Source organism: Octopus bimaculoides, chromosome 19, assembly GCF_001194135.2.
Source record: "Octopus bimaculoides isolate UCB-OBI-ISO-001 chromosome 19, ASM119413v2, whole genome shotgun sequence".
Classification (NCBI taxonomy): Eukaryota; Metazoa; Mollusca; class Cephalopoda; order Octopoda; family Octopodidae; genus Octopus; species Octopus bimaculoides.
Genome location: NC_068999.1, coordinates 23,589,125 through 23,608,703, shown reverse-complemented (window position 1 = coordinate 23,608,703; position 19,579 = coordinate 23,589,125). Strand labels below are relative to the sequence as shown.

Below are 19,579 nucleotides of genomic sequence, written 5' to 3'. Positions count from 1 at the left end.
CTCTCTGTGAAAGTATCTGTCACTACAGTATCGAAATGTGATTGTTTCAGTTAGTGGAATAGTTTCATTTTTAAAGTGAAAGTATTTGACATGAGTGTTTTTGTTTCACTTTTGACACGTAATACTTAAATAGTGGAGGAGATATTATGTTGCCGTGTGCTCGAACTCTGCAAGAAATTAATAATTTTTTTTGACTAAAACACAACTGGAACCCTAAGTAAGGCATGTGTAAAATTTGAATGAAATTGGTTGCGTAGTTCTCGAGTTTTAGGGATTCAGACAGACAGACAGACAGACAGACAGACATTCTCATTTTTATATATATAGATAGATAGATATATACTAGTATTATAACCTGATTTCATTTGGGTCAACTCAGGCCACATTTTAAAATATGAAGAATTTTGCCCTAGAGGCCACGTCTTTCAATCGAGCAAACTCCCCACCACTTTTAACATAGGTGTACATATTTTCAGGTCAATCCAACCATATTTATTAACACTTTTGCTTTCACAACTGCTTGTGAGACACCGTTCACCCTTTTCACAAATATATAGTAGATATATATATATGTATATATGTACACACACACACACACACACACACATACGATAGGCTTCTTCCAATTTCCATCTACCAAATCCATTTAGAAAGCTTTGGTTGACCCAAGGTTGTAGAAAAAGACACTTGCTCAAGCTGCAATGCAGTGGGACTGAACCCAGAACCATGTGGTTAGGAAGCAAGCTTCTTACCACACAACCACACCTGTGCCTATGAACACTAATTTTGGAGAACTTATGTGGAGAGAGCTGAGTAGAGTTAAGTTCTGCTTAGAAGTTGGGTCCAGTTGCAGCATGATTGTACATTGAGAGGTCCCTAACAGAGTAATAGGTAAACAGTATGAGATTTGTTAAGTTCACCAGGCGAGGGGAAGTAATTTTAATCACTTGGTGACCAAGAGACAGTTGGTAAGTATTTGTATTAGAGGTAACTATGAGTATGGTAAAAGAGTAGAAAGAGGAAATTAACTGAAAATATATAGATAGTTTTATGGAGCTTTGGGAACACTCTGGGTAGAAACAAATAAATGTTGACAGTATTTATTCTAATAGAGATAGTAACGTATTGATGTATGATTGTTATGGTGGTCATATTATCACATGTACCACATGGTCCTCCAATGTTGGACCTATAGTTATAAAATATACTGTAAAAAACTGAAAAATAAAATGAGGGAAAAAAACAGAGAGAGAGAGAGAGAGAGAGAGAGAGAGATAAACAAAAAGAATTAAGTGATTATAAAATCAAAATGATCATTAAAAAGAAATTGAGAGAAAGAGAGAATTAAGTGATTATAAAATTATAGAGTCTGAAGCCATGCAAAGTAGTTACATAATTATTAACGGTATGCATGAAGTACTATCAATGTGGTGTGGTATTTTTGATCCATTTCTTGTGTTCAAATTATGAAAATACATAAGGTTTGATGTGCAAGAAGAATGGATATATGTTGGGGCAGTGTAAGAAGGGCATGAGAGAGAGATCATGAAGGGGAAATGTTACAGATAGCTAGTGTGTATATAAGTGGTCCAAGTTTATCTGGTGTAAACAGTCATTCTTATGATTGTTTATATCAGGGATTCTCAACCATTTTTTATCTATGGACCCCTTTGATTACTATTTTATTCTGGTTGACCCCACCCCCACTCCATAGCCATATGATGTTTAAAAACTAGTTTTATAGAAACTTCTTTCAAAATTCCTATTTTGTTTATCACACATTAACTTTTGTTAGTTGAACTATGTAAAATGTTAGAGAAAGAAACCTAGCTGTTTCTTGCAATACATACCAATACTTATATCTGAAGCAAAATTTTTACAGGGGTCCTTAAAATACTATTGTAGATCTCCAGTTTACTATTTTGTTGTGTGGGCCCCCTAAGATCTTATATGGACTTGCAGGGGCCATGTGAACCCCGATTGAAAACCACTGGTTTATATGGTCTATTAATGAGACAAGAAGAATAGTACAGCAATGTGTGTGTGTGTGGGGGTGGAGGTGAATGATTATGAGAAAATAGTGAGAAAGAGAAGGAGGTAAAAGTTATGGATAACAAGGTTTGCATCAGTCATGGTGCTGTGATGATAACCACCATCCATCAGATCACCAGTCTGCAGTTAGGACAGTAGCCTGTAGGCATGCAGGTTAGCTGTACGTACTTGATAAAAAGTCCTGGACAAAATCATGAGTTGCTCTTTGGCAAGGTATAACACCTGTTAGTTACCCTACCAGGGTCATGGTGAAATCCTGAAGCCCGGAAAAGAGTGGAAATGTTACAATCATTGGAATGCAGGATGGAAGTATGGAATGGAAAGCAAGGCATAAAATACTTCAACTTTGGATTTTTCCCCAGAGCAAATTACTACACTTTTAATAATCTTTGTCAGGGAAACCTGTCAGTTTGACTGGCACTGTAATTGACTATAGGACTTGTGACCATAGATGAAGAATTAGCAATTGAAAGACATGGTGATGATAATAGTCATGGATAAATTGTAGCCTTACTTTATGAGAAAAATAAGGTGCATTAAAATATGAACTGAATACTTTAAACAGTGCAGATCCACTTGATGATGAACCATGTTTCATGTGGCCTGCTTCTTGAAAATGATTGCCCATACCTGATTCATAGTTTAGATAAGTTTATATGTCTTTTACCGGCACATGATCACTTCTTGGATTTTTCAGCTGAGGAGTAATACTTTATAAAGTAGGGTTTGGATTGCTTTAAATTAATCTTCTGGTGGAGCTGTATACAGTTCTAACCCAAGACAATTTAAACATGTTGAGTCTTTTCATAAAGTTTGTGTCATCGAAGATACATAAAACTATCTTGGGACTCACAGAGGGGATGACAGGGGACCAAAATTCCTAGCAGTTTGCTGTGCTTGAAAAGACACATCAAGATAAGTAAAGGCGTATTTGCCCTTGCATACAGGCTTGTCTCTTGAAATCCTCACCAGTTGAGCATCCCTAATTCTGTAGGCTGGTAAGTGCTGGTGCTGCATAAAAAGTACCCATATCGGGGGTGTGCAAAATCACCCAGTACATTCTGTAAAATGGTTGGTGTTAGAAAGGGCATCCAGCCTTAGAAACCATGCCAAAACAGATATGGATCTTGAACAGCCCTTCAGCTGGTCAGCTTCTGTCAAACCATACAACCCATGCCAGCATGGAAAATAGACGTTAAATGATGATGATTTACTATCCGATTTTTCTGTAGGATGGTTGGGTAAAGAAAATTAGAAGCTTTAAATATAAATTGTTTTAAAAATTTATTTTATGGTAATACATTGGTAATATATTGAAAGAAAATGCTTCAATGTTCTTTCACAATTAAAGCACTTCCTACAACCACTGTAGGTTTAATAAAGGGTACAGTTCGAATTCTGAGAATGTTGTCACATATGACAGTTACATGAAGAAAGCTGGTGAATACAACAATTGAAACAGGACTAACAATCAAACAAGATGACACTAATCCAAATACATCAATGTATTATAATAATGATAATTCCTCATCTCAGAAATCCAGGCAAAATGTACTGATCCTAAATAACGAGAATGTAATCTTATAAATGCTCATCTTATAAGATTATTTCTATGAGAATTAGCCACTCACTTATCAATCTCTCATCTAACAATTGGATATTTGGAATCAATTGAATGAAGTTGAAGTATGCCTACATACATAATATTCAAATGGAAGTGGAAAAAAAAGGTAGGTACACACCTGAGTCAGAGGGAGAAAAGTCTCTGAAGAACACATATATTTGGATAACCATCCTGTTATCCTATATCCAGTGTGAAACTGATTGGTAAGATAGGCTGAAATGGACCATGGGTCTATAATACTGTTTACTTTGATTAATATATCCATTCTAATGTCAAATATTCGAGTGCCTATTTTATCTGACTATTAGACAACAATATATATATGTGTGTGTGTGTGTGTATGTGTGAAAGTGCGTGGCTTAGTGGTTAAGGTATTTGGCTCATGATTGTAGCATCATGCGTTCAATTCCTGTTGATGTGTTCTGTCCTTGAGCAAGATACTTTATTTTATGTTGTTCCACTTTATTTCCCTTTATTTCACATTGCTTCAGTCCACTCAGCTGGCAAAAATTAGTTGTATCTGTATTTCAAAGGGCCAGCCTTGTCACACTCTGTGTCACGCTGAATCTCTCTGAGAACTACGGTAAGGGTACACATGTCTGCAGAGTGCGCAACCTCTTGCACGTTAATTTCACAAGCAGACTGTTCTGCTGACTGGATCAAATGGAACCCTAATTGTCGTAATCGACAGAGTGCCAGTTATAGTTATATATGTATATATAAGCAAATGTGTGAATTTGCATTTACAAATATGAAAAAGAGCAAATTCAATATGCTAAATAGAGCATATGCATTAATTACTTGTGAAGAGATGAAGTTTTTTCAGCTTTACAAAAACACATGAGCAGCAGCAGCAGCAACAGCCACCACCACCAGCCTCACTGCCCACTGTCATTGCTGTCTGTTGTTTGTTTTAGCTTTCTGGTAGGCTTTGTATGAGTCTTGCAATATCTTGCCAATCATCATAGTCCTTTTGCTTTCTCGCATGCAAACATTATGGTTAGGTTTTTGGTTTAAGGATATCACTCTCCCTCTCACCAGTCTCAGAGGTCTCATAAAAAGTGATGCGGACTGCCTTCCCTCCTGAATATATGATATCACCTGTGTGTGTGTGTGTGTTCTTGTCTTGATATCATATGAAAGTTGTAAATGAGAATCACCATCATAAAAGTGATTTTTTTTGTTTAGTCTTCCATGATAAAAGATATCTGGCTATGGGAAAATATTACCTTGCTTGGAAACAAGTGAAGGTTGGCACCATGAAGCAAATCTGGCCATAGAAAATCTGACTCATGCAAAGTGGACTTTAAAATGATAATTTTTTTAACAAAAGGTGAATAATTCATTAATACCGATTGGTGAGAGAGTGCCAAGCATGAAAGTAAGTTGATTCTCTTTAAGTTAGTGAGACCAGAGGGTGGGACTGCAGGGGATTGTGATGTTCAGAAACAATACATAAAGTAATTGAAGTAGTTGGAATGTGTGATAAAATTAAACTTAGACTGGTTTAGGACAGCACAGCAGCAACATTTAACACTGCATATATACCACAATTAGGACTAGCAGATGAACAAAGGGATTGCTTTTATGAGGTCTTCTTTCAGACTATCTTTATAACAAATAACAGTGACCTTGTTTTCTTAGCTCTTGATATTAAATGGATTTGACAGAAGGCGACCAGCTCGTAGAATCGTTAGCACATGGAGTGAAATGCTTAGCAGCATTTCATCTGTCTTCACATTCTGAGTTCAACTTCTGCTGAGGTCCACTTTGCCTTTCATTCTTTCAAGGTCAATAAAATAAATAGCAATTGAGTACTGGGGTTGATGTAACTGACTTACTCCCTCCTCTGAAATTGTTGTCCAAAATTTGAAATCAATATTAATGGACCTGACAGGCAACAGGTGATAGCTTCTGTGGTGTACACGGAAGTCATGGTTATGGAACAAGGAATGAGGAAAGATCAAGACTTCTGGAATCCTGTAATGCACATGACCCAAACATTTGCAAAACTAACTTCAGGAAACCAATCAACCAACCAACCACCCACCCACCTACCCATCCACCTACCAATTTGGTCAGATAGACTTTATATTCACCAGGAAATGTAACAGATGGATAGTTGTGAATACTAAGTCTTTCCCTGGAGAAGTATCTACCACTCAGCATTGACTAGTAATTAGTGAGTAGATATGGTAGATGGAAACTGAAAGAATCCCACCATTTATGTGTGTGTGTGTGTGTGTGTGTGTGTGTGTGTGCATGTGTGCGTGTGTGTCCTTGTTTTGGCATCACATAGTAGTTGCAAATGAGTGTTAATGTCATGCATGCAGTGTCATTCATTTCCAATATTCTGGGAAAACATGAGGAGATATTACCTTATTTGGAAACAGATGAGGATTGGTGACCAGAAGGGTATCTGGCTGTAGAACATCTGCCTCAAAAGACTATTCTAAGCAGGCATGGAAATGTGGACACACGATGATGATGATGCTTACATATGTGTGCATGTGTGTATCTATGTGGTTGAATGAATTAATGGAGACAGCAAGATAAATAGAACCCTTTAGTGTTGTCAGGGACAAGAGAACACCTCTAGTGCCACATTGAAAATGTATACAATACAGTCTGTAAAGTGGTTGGTGATAAAAAGAGCATTCAGTCAAAGAATCCACATTATAAATGTAAGCCACAGATAAAATGAAGTCTCAGGCACATTTTGGAGAGTAATACAATCATATAACATCTGACTTAGATTCCATGCCAGAATGGACAACCAAATGTAAAACAAGGATGATCATGATAATGATGATGATGATGTGTATGTGTGTGTGTGTGTGTGTGTGCATGTATACACACATTTATAAGAGCATGTATGCACGGAAAAGATCTGTCCATAAACTGTCAGAACCCATGAAAGCATGGAAAAGTGGATGCTAAAATGATGATGTATATATATATATTCTATTAATAAGCAGAAGAAGGCAGTGAACTGGCAGAATCGATAGTACGATGGGCAAAATGTTTAACTTCATTTTGTCTGTCTTTATGTTCTGAGTTGAAATTTTGCCAAGGTCAACTTTGCCTTTCATCATTTGAAAACTGGGGTCGATGTAATCAACTTACCCACTCATCTGAAATTGCTGGCCTGGTGCGAAAATTTGAAAGCATTATTAATAAGCTGAAGCAACAGGGTGACTCAAGGGCTGAGAGTTTCCTGTATTGGTACTTATTACTTTGATAAGTGCCAATACACAAAATGAAAATTAATAATAATTTCAAGTTTTGGTACGAGGCCAGCAATTTCAGGGGACAGAGTAAGTTGCTTATATCAACCCCAGTGTTTAACTGGTATTTATTTTATCAACCGTGAAAGGATGAAAGGCAAAGCTGACCTCGATGGAATTTGAATTCAGAGCATAAAGACAGACAAAATGCAGCTAAGCATTTTTGCACAGCTAACAACTTTGCCAGCTTGCCAAATTAATGATTAAGAAGAAAATATGTATTCATGCTTTGAGTTCTATTTTCCTATTTTTTTCACCAAACGTATATCTTTTAATTGTTTCAGTCATTAGAATGTGGCCATACTGGGGTGCCATCTTGAAGAATTTTTAGTTGAATGAATCAACTCCAGTACTTTTTTTTTGTAAGCTTGGTACTCGTTCTGTTGGACTCTTTTGCCAAAGTCACAAGTTAAGGGGTCATAAACACACCAATGCCAGTTGCCAAGTGGTTCTGGGGATAAACACACACAAACACACACACACACACACACACACACACATGACAGGCTTCTTTCAGTGTCCATCTACCAATTCCATTCATAAGGCTTCAGTGTCCATCTACCAATTCCATTCATAAGGCTTTGGTCAGCCTGAGGCTATAGTAGAAGACATTTGCTGAATGTACCATGCTGAACCCAGAACCATGAGGTTGGGAAACAAACTTCTTACCATATAGCTGTGCTGCTGGACTGGCTCCCGTGCAGGTAGCATGTAAAAAAACATCTTTTGAGCATGGTCGTTGCCAGAACCGCCTGAATGGCACGTAAAAGCACCTACTACACTCTCGGAGTGGTTGGCATTAGGAAGGGCATCCAGCTGTAGAAACTTTGCCAGATCAGATTGGTGCCTGGTGCAGCCTTCTGGCTTGCCAGATCAGATTAGTGCCTGGTGCAGCCTTCTGGCTTGCCAGTCCTCAGTCAAACTGTCCAACCCATGCCAGCATGGAAAGCAGACGTTAAACGACAACGATGATGATGATGATGATGATGATGATGGGCAACCACTCTAGTCTTGGTGCCATAATAAAATATAACCAGACAAATTTTGTAAAGTGACTGGCAAATGAACAGGGACAACATAGAGTAAAGAGGACCTTTTATCTTTGCTGAAAAGAAGACAACCTCTCTAATGCTGATGGCACAATAAAATGAACCCAGTACACTTTGTAAAATGGTTAGTGTTAGGAAATACATCCAGTCATAGAAATAATGCTCAAAATTGAATATATGAGGGTAATGTAGTTTGCAGTCCATCTAAAAGGGTATTTATTCCAAATAAGAACTGAATCAGATCATGATAACCCACCCAACCTATGCCAGCATGGAAAACAGATAATATTGATGATGAGGAGAAGGAAGAGAAGAAGGAGATGAGGATGATGATGAAATGTTCTTATACCTATGGAAGAATGGCTTGCTATATCTATGTGATCAGTTCATAATTAAACATATTGAAATATTGTTTAAATAATTTAGTTAAATTTCTAATGTGAATTTATGTAGAGATATTTCAGTTAACTATTTGCTAGATTACTGTAAACCTTCCCTAAAATAAGTAGAAGAGGAATTTTTAAAAAATAGTAACAACTTTTTAATCAATATAATAGGAGATTATTATGTATCATTTGAAAATACATTCAGTGTCTGTGTCAAGGTTAGAGATTTTCCACTATATCAAATCATAAATTACCTTCAATCATTTTAAAGTAAAAAGATAAATCCAATTGTCCTTGAAAACAAAACAGATTAACATAAATTATCAATCTGGAATGTAAATGGTGTTTAATCTAATTGCCTTTTGAATACAAATATTATTTTTATAGCTTAATTTCATTGAAAAAGTCAGTGCATAGTTTCTCATTATAAAAATTCAACAGAGGTGAATATTGCCAATTCTTTCTTCCTTACAACCTCAACACTCTGGAACTCCTCTCCTGCTTCTGTCTCAGGTGTCAACTAGCAACACTTTAAACAGAACATGCCCTCAGATACACCAGCCTTAGATGATCTGTGAAGGATATGGACACTTCTTCAGAGTCAGCAAGTAAAAAATTAGGAAAAAAAAAAAAAAAAAAAAATAATAGTATGTGATTTTTCCAAATGCTAGAGAATTGAGTGACTTGGCTATAGGTATTTATTTGCTATTTCTTACAGGTCAAGCAACCTCACAGGGGTTCTCTCATTGTGCTTGTAGTCAATGTGTAGTGTGATATAGATATCACAAATAGCTATTAATATCATCAGATACATAGAACATATAAAAATAATTTATAAAAATTAAATATATTTAAGATGGGTGCTTCATCCTATGTTATTCACAATGCATTGTATCTATAACCATGTCACTCAAGTCTCTAGCACTTGGGTAGACATCCAGCTGGGTGCTATCCTTAATATGTTTCCTGGTTTAACATCACTACCATATCCTTGGATATGTTTAGCAGCATTCATTTAGATAGAAGTATTTGCACCAGATTGCTAGTTCTTCAGTTATCAGCATATGTTGAAGATATTGACCAATAGATGCTCAAACTGGGTATCATTAGTCTTAATGAGCAAGGTAATAAACATTGTCATTCATTCTCTGACAAACTCATAAAAAAAAAACAACCTTGGAGTCTCTCTGTTTCTAAGTATAACAGTATCATACAGGTCACTGTTGTAAGCAGCAAGAACATTGTAAAATTAATAAACGGTTTGTTATCTTTGAGTGCTGAGTTCAGTTATCTGATAAGAAAATTACAGACCTTCAATAGACTAGCATCTTATATGGGGAGAATAACCTTTCATATCACATAGACTAGAGATAAGCATCAGTCTAGATATTCATGGACAGAACAGAACTAACTGATTGGTAGTAAAAGTGATCTCATGTTGATGAATTGTGTGATTTTTCTGATTGGAAAATAGAAGAGAGGTCCTCATTTATGATTGGTAAGAATGACTACATGATCAGCAAGTTAGTGAATAAACATCATAAGTGAAAATGCATTTAGTCAGGCTGTATAAAAATTTGATGTCGAAACTCAAACTTAACAAGTGTTTGGTAACTTATTCATCAGGATGCTGGAGATTGACATGCTTAGGGCATCAATCTCAGCACTTAAATAGCAGTTTTAATAAAATTTACACAGCAAGATTAACTATGTTTCTATATATTAAATTTGAACAAGACTATGATTTTATGTATGAAATTTATCCTCATTTATGGACAATTTAAAAAATTGTTTTTGTTCCATATATTTTTCTAATATGAAAGAAAAAAAGTGAAGAGTTGTATACACCCATCCATCCATTTTCACAGCACACTGTTTCTGAGAGTCTGCAGGCACCTCCACCATGAGGTCCTATCAAAAGCAACCATTATTATACTTTCTTACTGGATTTCAAAGTGTGAACAATCAAGATAATGATATTAGCCAACCATCTCAGTCTTGGTCTACCCCTAGGTCTCCTGCTGGTTGGCTCAGTTTGAAGAATCTGTCTTGTGATCCATTCCTGCAGTATTCTAACCACATGTCCATAGTAGAGGAGTTGTGACCTCTAAATGAAGAGAAGCAGTGATTCAATCACAAGAGACTCCTTGATCTCTGAGCTACTCACCCCATAGAGTAATGTTAATCAAGGAATCTTTTGCAAGAACCCCATTTCAGCTGCTTGTATTTGAGATTGTACTCTTTCAGTCATTACCAATACTATTGACCACAGGTGATGATAGGCATAAAAACCAAATTGAATCAAATGCAGGAACTGGTGCATTACTGTGTCAGCACCTGCAATTCTGACATCGAATTCAGCTGCTTGTCTCCCATCATTTGTGAATATGGTCCCAAAATACTTCACCACTTGCCTCTGTGATGTTCCATAACAGAGACATGAATAGCTTAGCTCTGTGTCTCCCAACCTATTTTCCCCCAGGTCCCACTATAACTGTCCAGAAAAATATATGCCCTGCCAGTGACATATGTTAAAAGATTAATAATTTATTGACTTCTCATAATTATATACTTTCCTTAAAGAAATATCCACACTAGGGCATTAGAATAATACTATACTGTAACAAACAGTCTTCACGCAGTATTCTTGGTTAGATGGATTGGTTTGGGTAGGCTGGGTGTAGGTGTAGTGTGTTTGTTGTGAAAATTCCATATCTCACTAAAAAAACAAAGGGAAAAGAAATTTTGGATCTCGCACCCTACCACAATTTTCCCAGGCCCCACCAGCGGAGCGTATGCCCCACATTGGAAATCACTGTCTTAGAGGAATTAATTAAAGGAGAAAGGAGGAGTAGAATTAAAGAAAAAGAAAAGTGAAATAAAGGCCCAACAACTTATGCAGAAATAAAGGTAGCAAAAAAAGAGAACTGCAATTTCATGAAGTCAAATGACAGCCCAGAAACTATTATCATAGTTGACTTTAAATTTATTTTTACTAATTTTAAATATGTGAATGAAGCTGAAGGAAAGAAGTGTAATGAATAAATATAAAGCATAATTTAAGCAATTATACTTATTAGAGATTCAAGCAATGAGACTAACTGATCTCATTAGCAACTCTGAACTAATCTGATAATGAGTGCATTCATAGCTGCTATTTTACTTCTTCAAAAATCTATAGCTCTCAGTTTCTCTATTAGCTAAAATAAAAAAGAACATCTCACCAAGAGACAGATAAAAATGTTAGAGTGAAAAGCCACTGATGGAGTGTGCAGCAAATATGACCCAGATAATCAGAAACAGGTTTTGTTTTACCAGAAAAACAATTTGACAGCCATGACAAATGAAGTATGGTATGACACCTTGGAAATTTTGTTACATAAACAGTAACATTCTCAAAGAGGTCGGTGGGAAAATAGAGAGGCAAATTAAATCATTAACTATTTCAATGTCAGTATCAAGTGTTACAGAAGGTAAGGTCATATTTTAAAGTTATGTATTAACTAGAGATGAAAGCTTATTGAATATGTGATTAAGGTAGATGAAAAGGTATAAACTATATTAGAAGTAAAACAGCAATAAAGACAGTATTAAAAGAGGTGTGGCTGCACATGTGGCCACAGAAAATATACTTGTAGTGAAGTAGTTGTGAAATTATTATGTGTTTAAGTTATATAAGCAAGTTAACCTTATGAAACACTGAACCTTCTGAAGGAAACTGACAGAGGAGTGAGATATGGGATGCATTGTTTTTCTCAAGGACACAGAATTGAGATCCTAAAACCAAAGTGCCATGTAAAAAGCATTAGTGTGAGTGCTGGTGCCATATAAAAAGCACTGGTGCAGGCACCACGTAAAAAGCACTCAGTACAAGTTGTGAAGTGACTGACATTAGGAAGGGCATCCAGCTATAGAAACTAAGACAAAATAGACTATGGAACCTAGTGTGGCCTTTGGCTTGTCAAGCTGTCCAACACATGCCGGCATAGAAAACGGACGAAAAAAAAAAGAAAAAAAATGAAGTTAATTTTTCATCAGTTTTTTTGTGAAAGAGTACCTCACACAGTAGTATACTTGACTACAGTATGGAAAGTCAAGCGTAGGCTTTTTGAAAGGGAAATAGTTATAACAAAACTATGGATGAACTGCAGTGAAATTTGATAGTGTACTGTAGTGATAGACAAGAACAGCAATGTTATATGTATTTTTTTTTACCACTTAAACAAAGAATGAAGGATAGTACCAGTGACTCTTTATTTCTACAAGGCCTCCGAGACCAGAGAGGAACGTATCATTTAACCAGAGACCTGGATAGAATACTTGCAATAAACTAAATGCTGCTGAAGTACCTAAATACCAGGTGGATGTGTTAAAGTAGGAGACAGATTAAATCTACCATCCACAAACTTACAACACAAACAGCTGGTACAAAATACCACAAGGTATTTTGTCTTATGCGCTCTCAACTTTGCCAGTTCACTGTTTACTTTCAGTAATTAAAACTGAAAATTATTGACTATGGTTTAATGGTTCATTGGATATAGTAGATAGGAGCAGGTATGGCTGTGGGTATAAGAAGTTTACTTGCCAACCACATGGTTTTGGGTTCAGTTCCACTGCATAGTACCCTGGGCAAGTGTCTTCTGCTATAGTTCTGGGCTAAGTAGAAGTTCATCATGTTTGTGCATGCATGTGTGAATGAGTGTGAATCACTTTGTTTTGACATTATGTGATAATTGTAAATGAGTGTCACTTTCATACAAGCGAGTCATTCATTTCCGAAATTCTTTGAAGACCTGTCTGGCCACGGATAAATGTTACCTTACATGGATAGAGGTGAGGGTTGGCGACTGAAAGGGTATCTGATTGTAGAAAATCTGCCTATATAAAACACCATTTGACCCGCTGAAGCATGGAAAAGTGGGCATTAAAACGATGATGATAATATATTGAAGATGGAACTTGACAGTAGATAATGTATCAGAATCTATCATGGGCAGATGAAGCTTATAAACTCTTCAATTAGTAATAAATTGAATAGACAGTTTGCCAGAAAAATGGTCACTGTATAATACAAGTGTAATGTTAAATAACAATAAAGTTAAAAGGAGTCCAAGCTGGTTGATTATAATATTTTGTTAATTTTTGTTAGTGTCTTTTTTATATTTATATTTTATCAGAAGTTAATCAGTCAAATACTTATTCTTTCTGCATAGAATCATAAATTGAATTTATAATCATCATCGTCAATATCCTTTTAACATTCACTTTTCCATACTTGCATGGGTCAGACAGGATTTGTTGAGGCAGATTTTCTGTGGTCAGATTACCTTTTCCTGTTGCCAACCCCTCAGCTATTTCCAGGGTATTACTTTCCTTTCACCAGACAAGTTTCCATGGATGAAAAAAAGGACACAGTTTGCATGACGGTGACACTCATGTAGTAAAGGCAAAGGGTTAATAAAAAAACTACACACACACACACACATGTCTGTATGTATGTATGTATGTATGTATATGTGTATGTATGTATATATACATACAGTATATATATATGTATAATACAAATAATAAATGAGTATATGCATATATACGTACATGTATGTACATGCTTACATCTACCTGTATATATAGATGCATATCTGGGTACAGGACATTGCAAACAAAGCATAGACAAAATGATAAACGAGTACAGAAAACACACAGGCCACATAGAGAACATCTCCTTCATCAGCTGCCACCATTCTAACACAGGCGTTTCAAAGAGTTAACTGTATGTTGAAACACTATGAATCATTTTTTTTAACATTATATGAAATTATAATTAATAATTACTGAGATATCATTTTACATATTTAAAACCTATTAATATGCTTGAAATATAATTAATCATTTAAAATTTTGTAATGTCTGGGGACAGTCATTACACCATTATTAATAACACATGCACTGGTTCAATTCCACTCCTCTATTATTATTATCATCAATTGGTTAAATTTAATGAAGTTAAACAAAAGATCAGTGAGTTATAGGCTAGATATTTAACCATTTGACTAATAGTAAAGAATTGGAATTGAATTGGTGTGTGTGTAATTGATATTGGCATAATCTCCCTAGACACAACAGAATGAATTCACATAAAGAACTTTGTAACCAAATACAAAAATGAAGTGTCATTTAAAATACTTGCTGCTAAAGAATAATATTTATTGTCCTTTTCAACTGAGTCATAGTAGTATGTGTTATAAAGGTAGCAAGCTGGCAGAATTGTAGGCTCATTGGACAAAATTCTTAGTGACATTTCTTCCAACTCTTTATGTTGTGAGTTCAAATCCTGCCAAATTCGTCTTTCATTCCTTTGTCATCATTACCCTTGGACATTACTGCCTCGAGTCCTAGAACTTATTGGGGTTAATTACTTAGCTTTTATGATTTATAAGTGACCAAGATAATGACATTCCTCTTAAATGGGATGCCAGTCTGTCATGGAGTTACTCATTTACAGCTAAGTGGACTGGAACTAAGTGAAATGAAGTGTTTTGCTCAAGAACACAACAGTGTCCAGCCCAGGAATCAAAACTATGATTTTGCACTTGTGAGTGCAACATCTTTACAACAAGGCCACATGCCTCCATTTTCCTCCCCTTGGTGTCAATAAAATAAGTAGCAGTCAAGTGTCAGGGTTGATGTAATCATCTTGTTCTCCTCCCCTCAAAATTCCTGTCTTTGAACCCTGCAATAGACTGGTGTCCCATTCAGGGATAATGTTGTGATTTCAGTCACTTATGCATCATGGAAACCAGGTAACTGGTTTTGTGTGTCCAAGGGGTAAAGGAAAATTTTAAAAAAGAGTTGATGTTGTAAATATTTAACTACATTTCCAATATAGAACTATTTTACTAATCATGCTCTGTAGTGTTTTGTAAAATATTATTTTCTTTTGTTAAAATCTGTCATGCCTATGCCAGAGAGCATACAGTGTAGTTTCATAATAAATCTACACTAATTTCAGCGAGTTGAGTGATGGATACTCTTACATAAAATAAAAGTATGTTTCAGTATCTTTTATCTTTCATTTATTTCCATCATTGGACTGCGATCATGCTGGGGCACTACCTTGAAGGGTTTTAGTTGAAAAGTCCAACCCCACCCACCAGTACTTACTTTTTTAAAGTTCAGTACTTATTCTATCCTCTCTTTTGCTAAACTGAAACTAGTTGTCAAGCAGTGGGGAGTAGGGACAAATGCATGCACGCACACACACACACACACACACACACAAAATGGGCTTCAACAGAGTTTCCATCTACCAGATTTCACCCATAAGTCATTGGTTAACCCGGAACTATATTAGGAAAGATTTGCCCATAGTGCTATGCAGTGGGACTGAACCCAAAACCATGTGGTTGTAAAGGGTGTTTCTTAACCACAACTGGTGAACAATAGCATTACTACTACATATTTTCAACAGGCTAAATACTGGTTCATGGTGTTTCTAATGGTGAGAGTGAAAAGGAAGTGTATGCAACTTGGTGCCGAACAAATATCTAAAGGGATGTCAGTGATTAAGCATTAGTTTTTTATTTTCCTTGTCAATGTTTAAATCTTTTGTCACTATACATTGACAAAAAGCACACAAACATACATACATACGTACGATGGGTTTCTTTTAGTTTCCATCGACTAAATCAACTCACAAGGCTTTGGTCAGCCTGAGGCTATAGTAGAAGAAACTTGCTCAAGGTACCATGCGGTGGGACAAGAGTAGAATTTTAATTTTGAGCAATTATTTCACATAACTTTACAAGAGGATTATCAATATTAGGCTCTTTATATTCTGAGTTCAGTTTTGGGGCCAATTTTTGCCTTCCATCCTTCCAAGATCAATAAAATTGAATTATTCTCATAATTGACTGTATCCTTCCCCCAAAGCTGTGGCCTTGTTCTAATGTTAGAAATCAATATTAAAAATTCTATGCATGACTAATTACATTTTGAACTCTGATAACTAGAAATTATAAGCATAAACAAAATACTTAATTAAATGAAAAGCAATTTCAGATAACTCGTTAGGTGAAATAATGTTTTATGTATACATTTTCATGTCAAAGTAGTTAAATTTAAGATAGCTCAATTATTGAAATAATATATTTCTAAATCTCTCAGAGATTTATGCAGTAGCAGCACGATAAAGTGATAGCATGTTGTCAACTTAATGTGACAGTCCCATAAAAGGGAAGAATGCTACTGCTATTTAGCCCTGGGAAACACTGTTTCCTGTTGGACTTGACACATTTCCTGTGTCCACTTTGAAAACATAAGGACATAGGAAATGTGTCAAGTCCAACAGGAAACAGTGTTTCCTAGGGCTAAATAACAGTAGCATTCTTCCCTTTTATGGGACTGTCACATTAAGTTGACAACATGCTATCACTTTAGCTCAATTATTGTATCTATAAGCATCATACATACTTCCACTCTAAGATAAATTCTATAACAATTTGATTGTAATGGTCTATGTTAATAGAATCAGTTATCTCAGATAAGGTTATCTATTACAGGGCTGTATCAAATATGAATAAGATTTCTCTTTTTCTCTCTCCTTTTTTTTTTTTTTTTTTTGGTTTGCAAGGTATGACTTTTGTAAAGGTGAAAAAATAATCAAGTGATAAAAGTAAAAAGAGATAAAGAAAAAGAGGAAAGGAAAAAGAGTGAACAGAAGATAGGTATTTAATTTTTTTTTTTAATATTATAAATTAGTTATTACTGATAAAAATAATTTACAATTACATTTTATATTATTCATCTAAATCTCCTTAAAATTTATTTTCCTTCATGTCAACATAAAACTACAAAAAGCAATTTTATATTGTTGACACTTTCTTCATTTTGATGATAAAATTTACACTCTGTGCCCAGTTATCATAATCTTTTACTCTAAGGAATTAATATTATCCGAATACTCCAAAAAGTAGTACCTATATGAATGCATCTAGCTTAACAATTTCCTGCAGATCACCAACTGAGTAAAATGATATAAGATTGTACAAAAATAAAATATTTTAGAAACAGTCAAATACATCGGTGATGTAAATGTATAAGGCAGATGGTATGAAAAAATATAATTGTATAGAAAAATATAATTTAATTGAAAATAAGAATAATAATAGAAATACTGTACCGAAAGACTCCAAGATGATTTGTGGTAAGTAATAATCTTAGAGTATGGAAATTGAAGAAATTAGGAAATTTGCCATCAGGAGTACAAGTTATTTACACTCATATCACATACGAAATATTACCGAAAACTGAAACTACTTGCAGCAGAGAAATATTATCATAAAACTAATCAATATCAACAATCCATTGGATAGCATTAGCTTACTGAAGGTCATTGGCAAGTGTGTTCATGAAATAGACTAGGGCGGGGAAATAGTAAAAATTAAGTAAGATCTGATTGGTACAACAGAATAAGGCAGGCTTAAAAAGTGAAAGTTGTCTCACAAAAACTAATAAACAGAAATTAATGTTTAACAAATTAAAAGATTTTTCACAAATGAAATGTTAATGCAAGCACTAAACAATAACAGAAAACTACTAACAGTGAGATGCATAAAGTGAGATTAGACAGCTGACAACTATATAATCTACACCAGATTTACATACTCACACTGTTTCAGATGGAGATTAAGGTATTAACTTATATGTGAGGGGGAAAAAAAAATAACAATTGCAAGTTAGTAATCTTCTTATGATAAAAAAAAAAAAAAACAATGAATTCATAGCAAAGAAAAAAAACTAACTCTAAATAATAATGACCTTAATAAGCAATCTGCTTTCAGTGACCATCATGTCATTTGACCATGAAGCTATATTGACCACAACTCAAAAGTAGGTGAATGAAAAGATAAGCTCTACCTTGATATAGAAACTTCTTTGGAGGTCAAAATGAGATATTAACAAAAAACAATAAAAAAGATGGAAACTACAAATAAAGTAGTCACCATCATAATTTTGGGCCCACTTTTCTATGCCGGGATGAGCAGGGACAAGTTCTGTGAGGTAGTGTTTTATGGGGCCAGATGCCCTTTCTGTCAACAATCCTTTTAGTTGCTTCTTACAACAAACTGGAGTGCAGCGTACTTAATTTGAAACCAGGACACACATATAGTATTAAAGAAGTATATCGACAAAAATTTTAATTAATTTCAAAATAACTTAAAATATTATATATATACTAAAATTTAACTATTCTTATAAGAATATATATATATATATATATATATATATATATATATATATATATATATATATATATATATATATATATATATATATATATATACACACACACATAAATTTTATTCACATTTATAACAACTCTAGTTGCTAATTGTGAGCTGTACAAAGATTTTCAGCTTATTGAATTTCCTTTTAACTTCAATATGGGAATAAGCATGTAACCTTCAATGCCAATAAATTGTTATTGTTCCTGAATATACATGGTCCACTTTTTGTTTTCTATACCTGCTAGTGACTGCTTGAAGCTTACAAACTTCCTACACTTGGATCCTTGATCTTACCCTTATATGTATATGAGAAATGAAAGACGGAAGATGGAATGTACAAGAATTTATTATTAATCATGACAATTGTTTCAACACATTTAACATTGAACCCTCACCGGTGGGACACTCAACAACTGGTTCAGAAGCATCTGGCAGTGCAGATGTATCTCATTGGGTAATAAATAGACACAACCCATTAAAATAGCAGTTCCACAATGTAACTTCTCACTTTGTAGAAAGAAAAGCAGCAAAATGAAGGAAATATCTTCATTTACATAGATGATCATAAATGAATCACAGATGGAAAAAAGAGAAACGAATACACAATACAGCGAGAAAAGTATTAAAAATAACTGTTAACTCTGCTGTGCATGCGCAGTAAGTTTTAGTGTTCTAGCTCACTTCCACTGTTTACATCAGTGCTTGGAAGGAAGGTGTGTAGCGTGTGATCAGCGCAATGACTATGACAGAGAAAGTTGAGCAGAGAATCTGCATAAAATTTTGCTTTACTCTGCGAGCTTTAGCTTCATTACTATGGCAACAGTCCGGATACTTATTGATCAGACCTTGTATATATATATATATATATATATATATATATATATATATATAT

The 19,579-nt window shown here is 34.9% G+C and overlaps 1 protein-coding gene across 2 annotated transcripts in view; it reads right to left on the bottom strand.

The window, feature by feature from the left end:
- LOC106873101 (protein shank) overlaps nucleotides 1-19,579 on the bottom strand; it is a 152,164-nt gene that overhangs the window by 101,188 nt on the left and 31,397 nt on the right. The window contains exon 1 of one of the 2 annotated variants that reach the window (XM_014920327.2): nucleotides 17,580-17,734. The exons of the other annotated variant lie outside the window; for it this stretch is intronic. The gene's annotated coding sequence lies outside the window, so the exon portion shown is untranslated. Of the gene's footprint in view, nucleotides 1-17,579; nucleotides 17,735-19,579 lie in introns of those variants that run through there. 2 annotated transcript variants of the gene reach the window in all.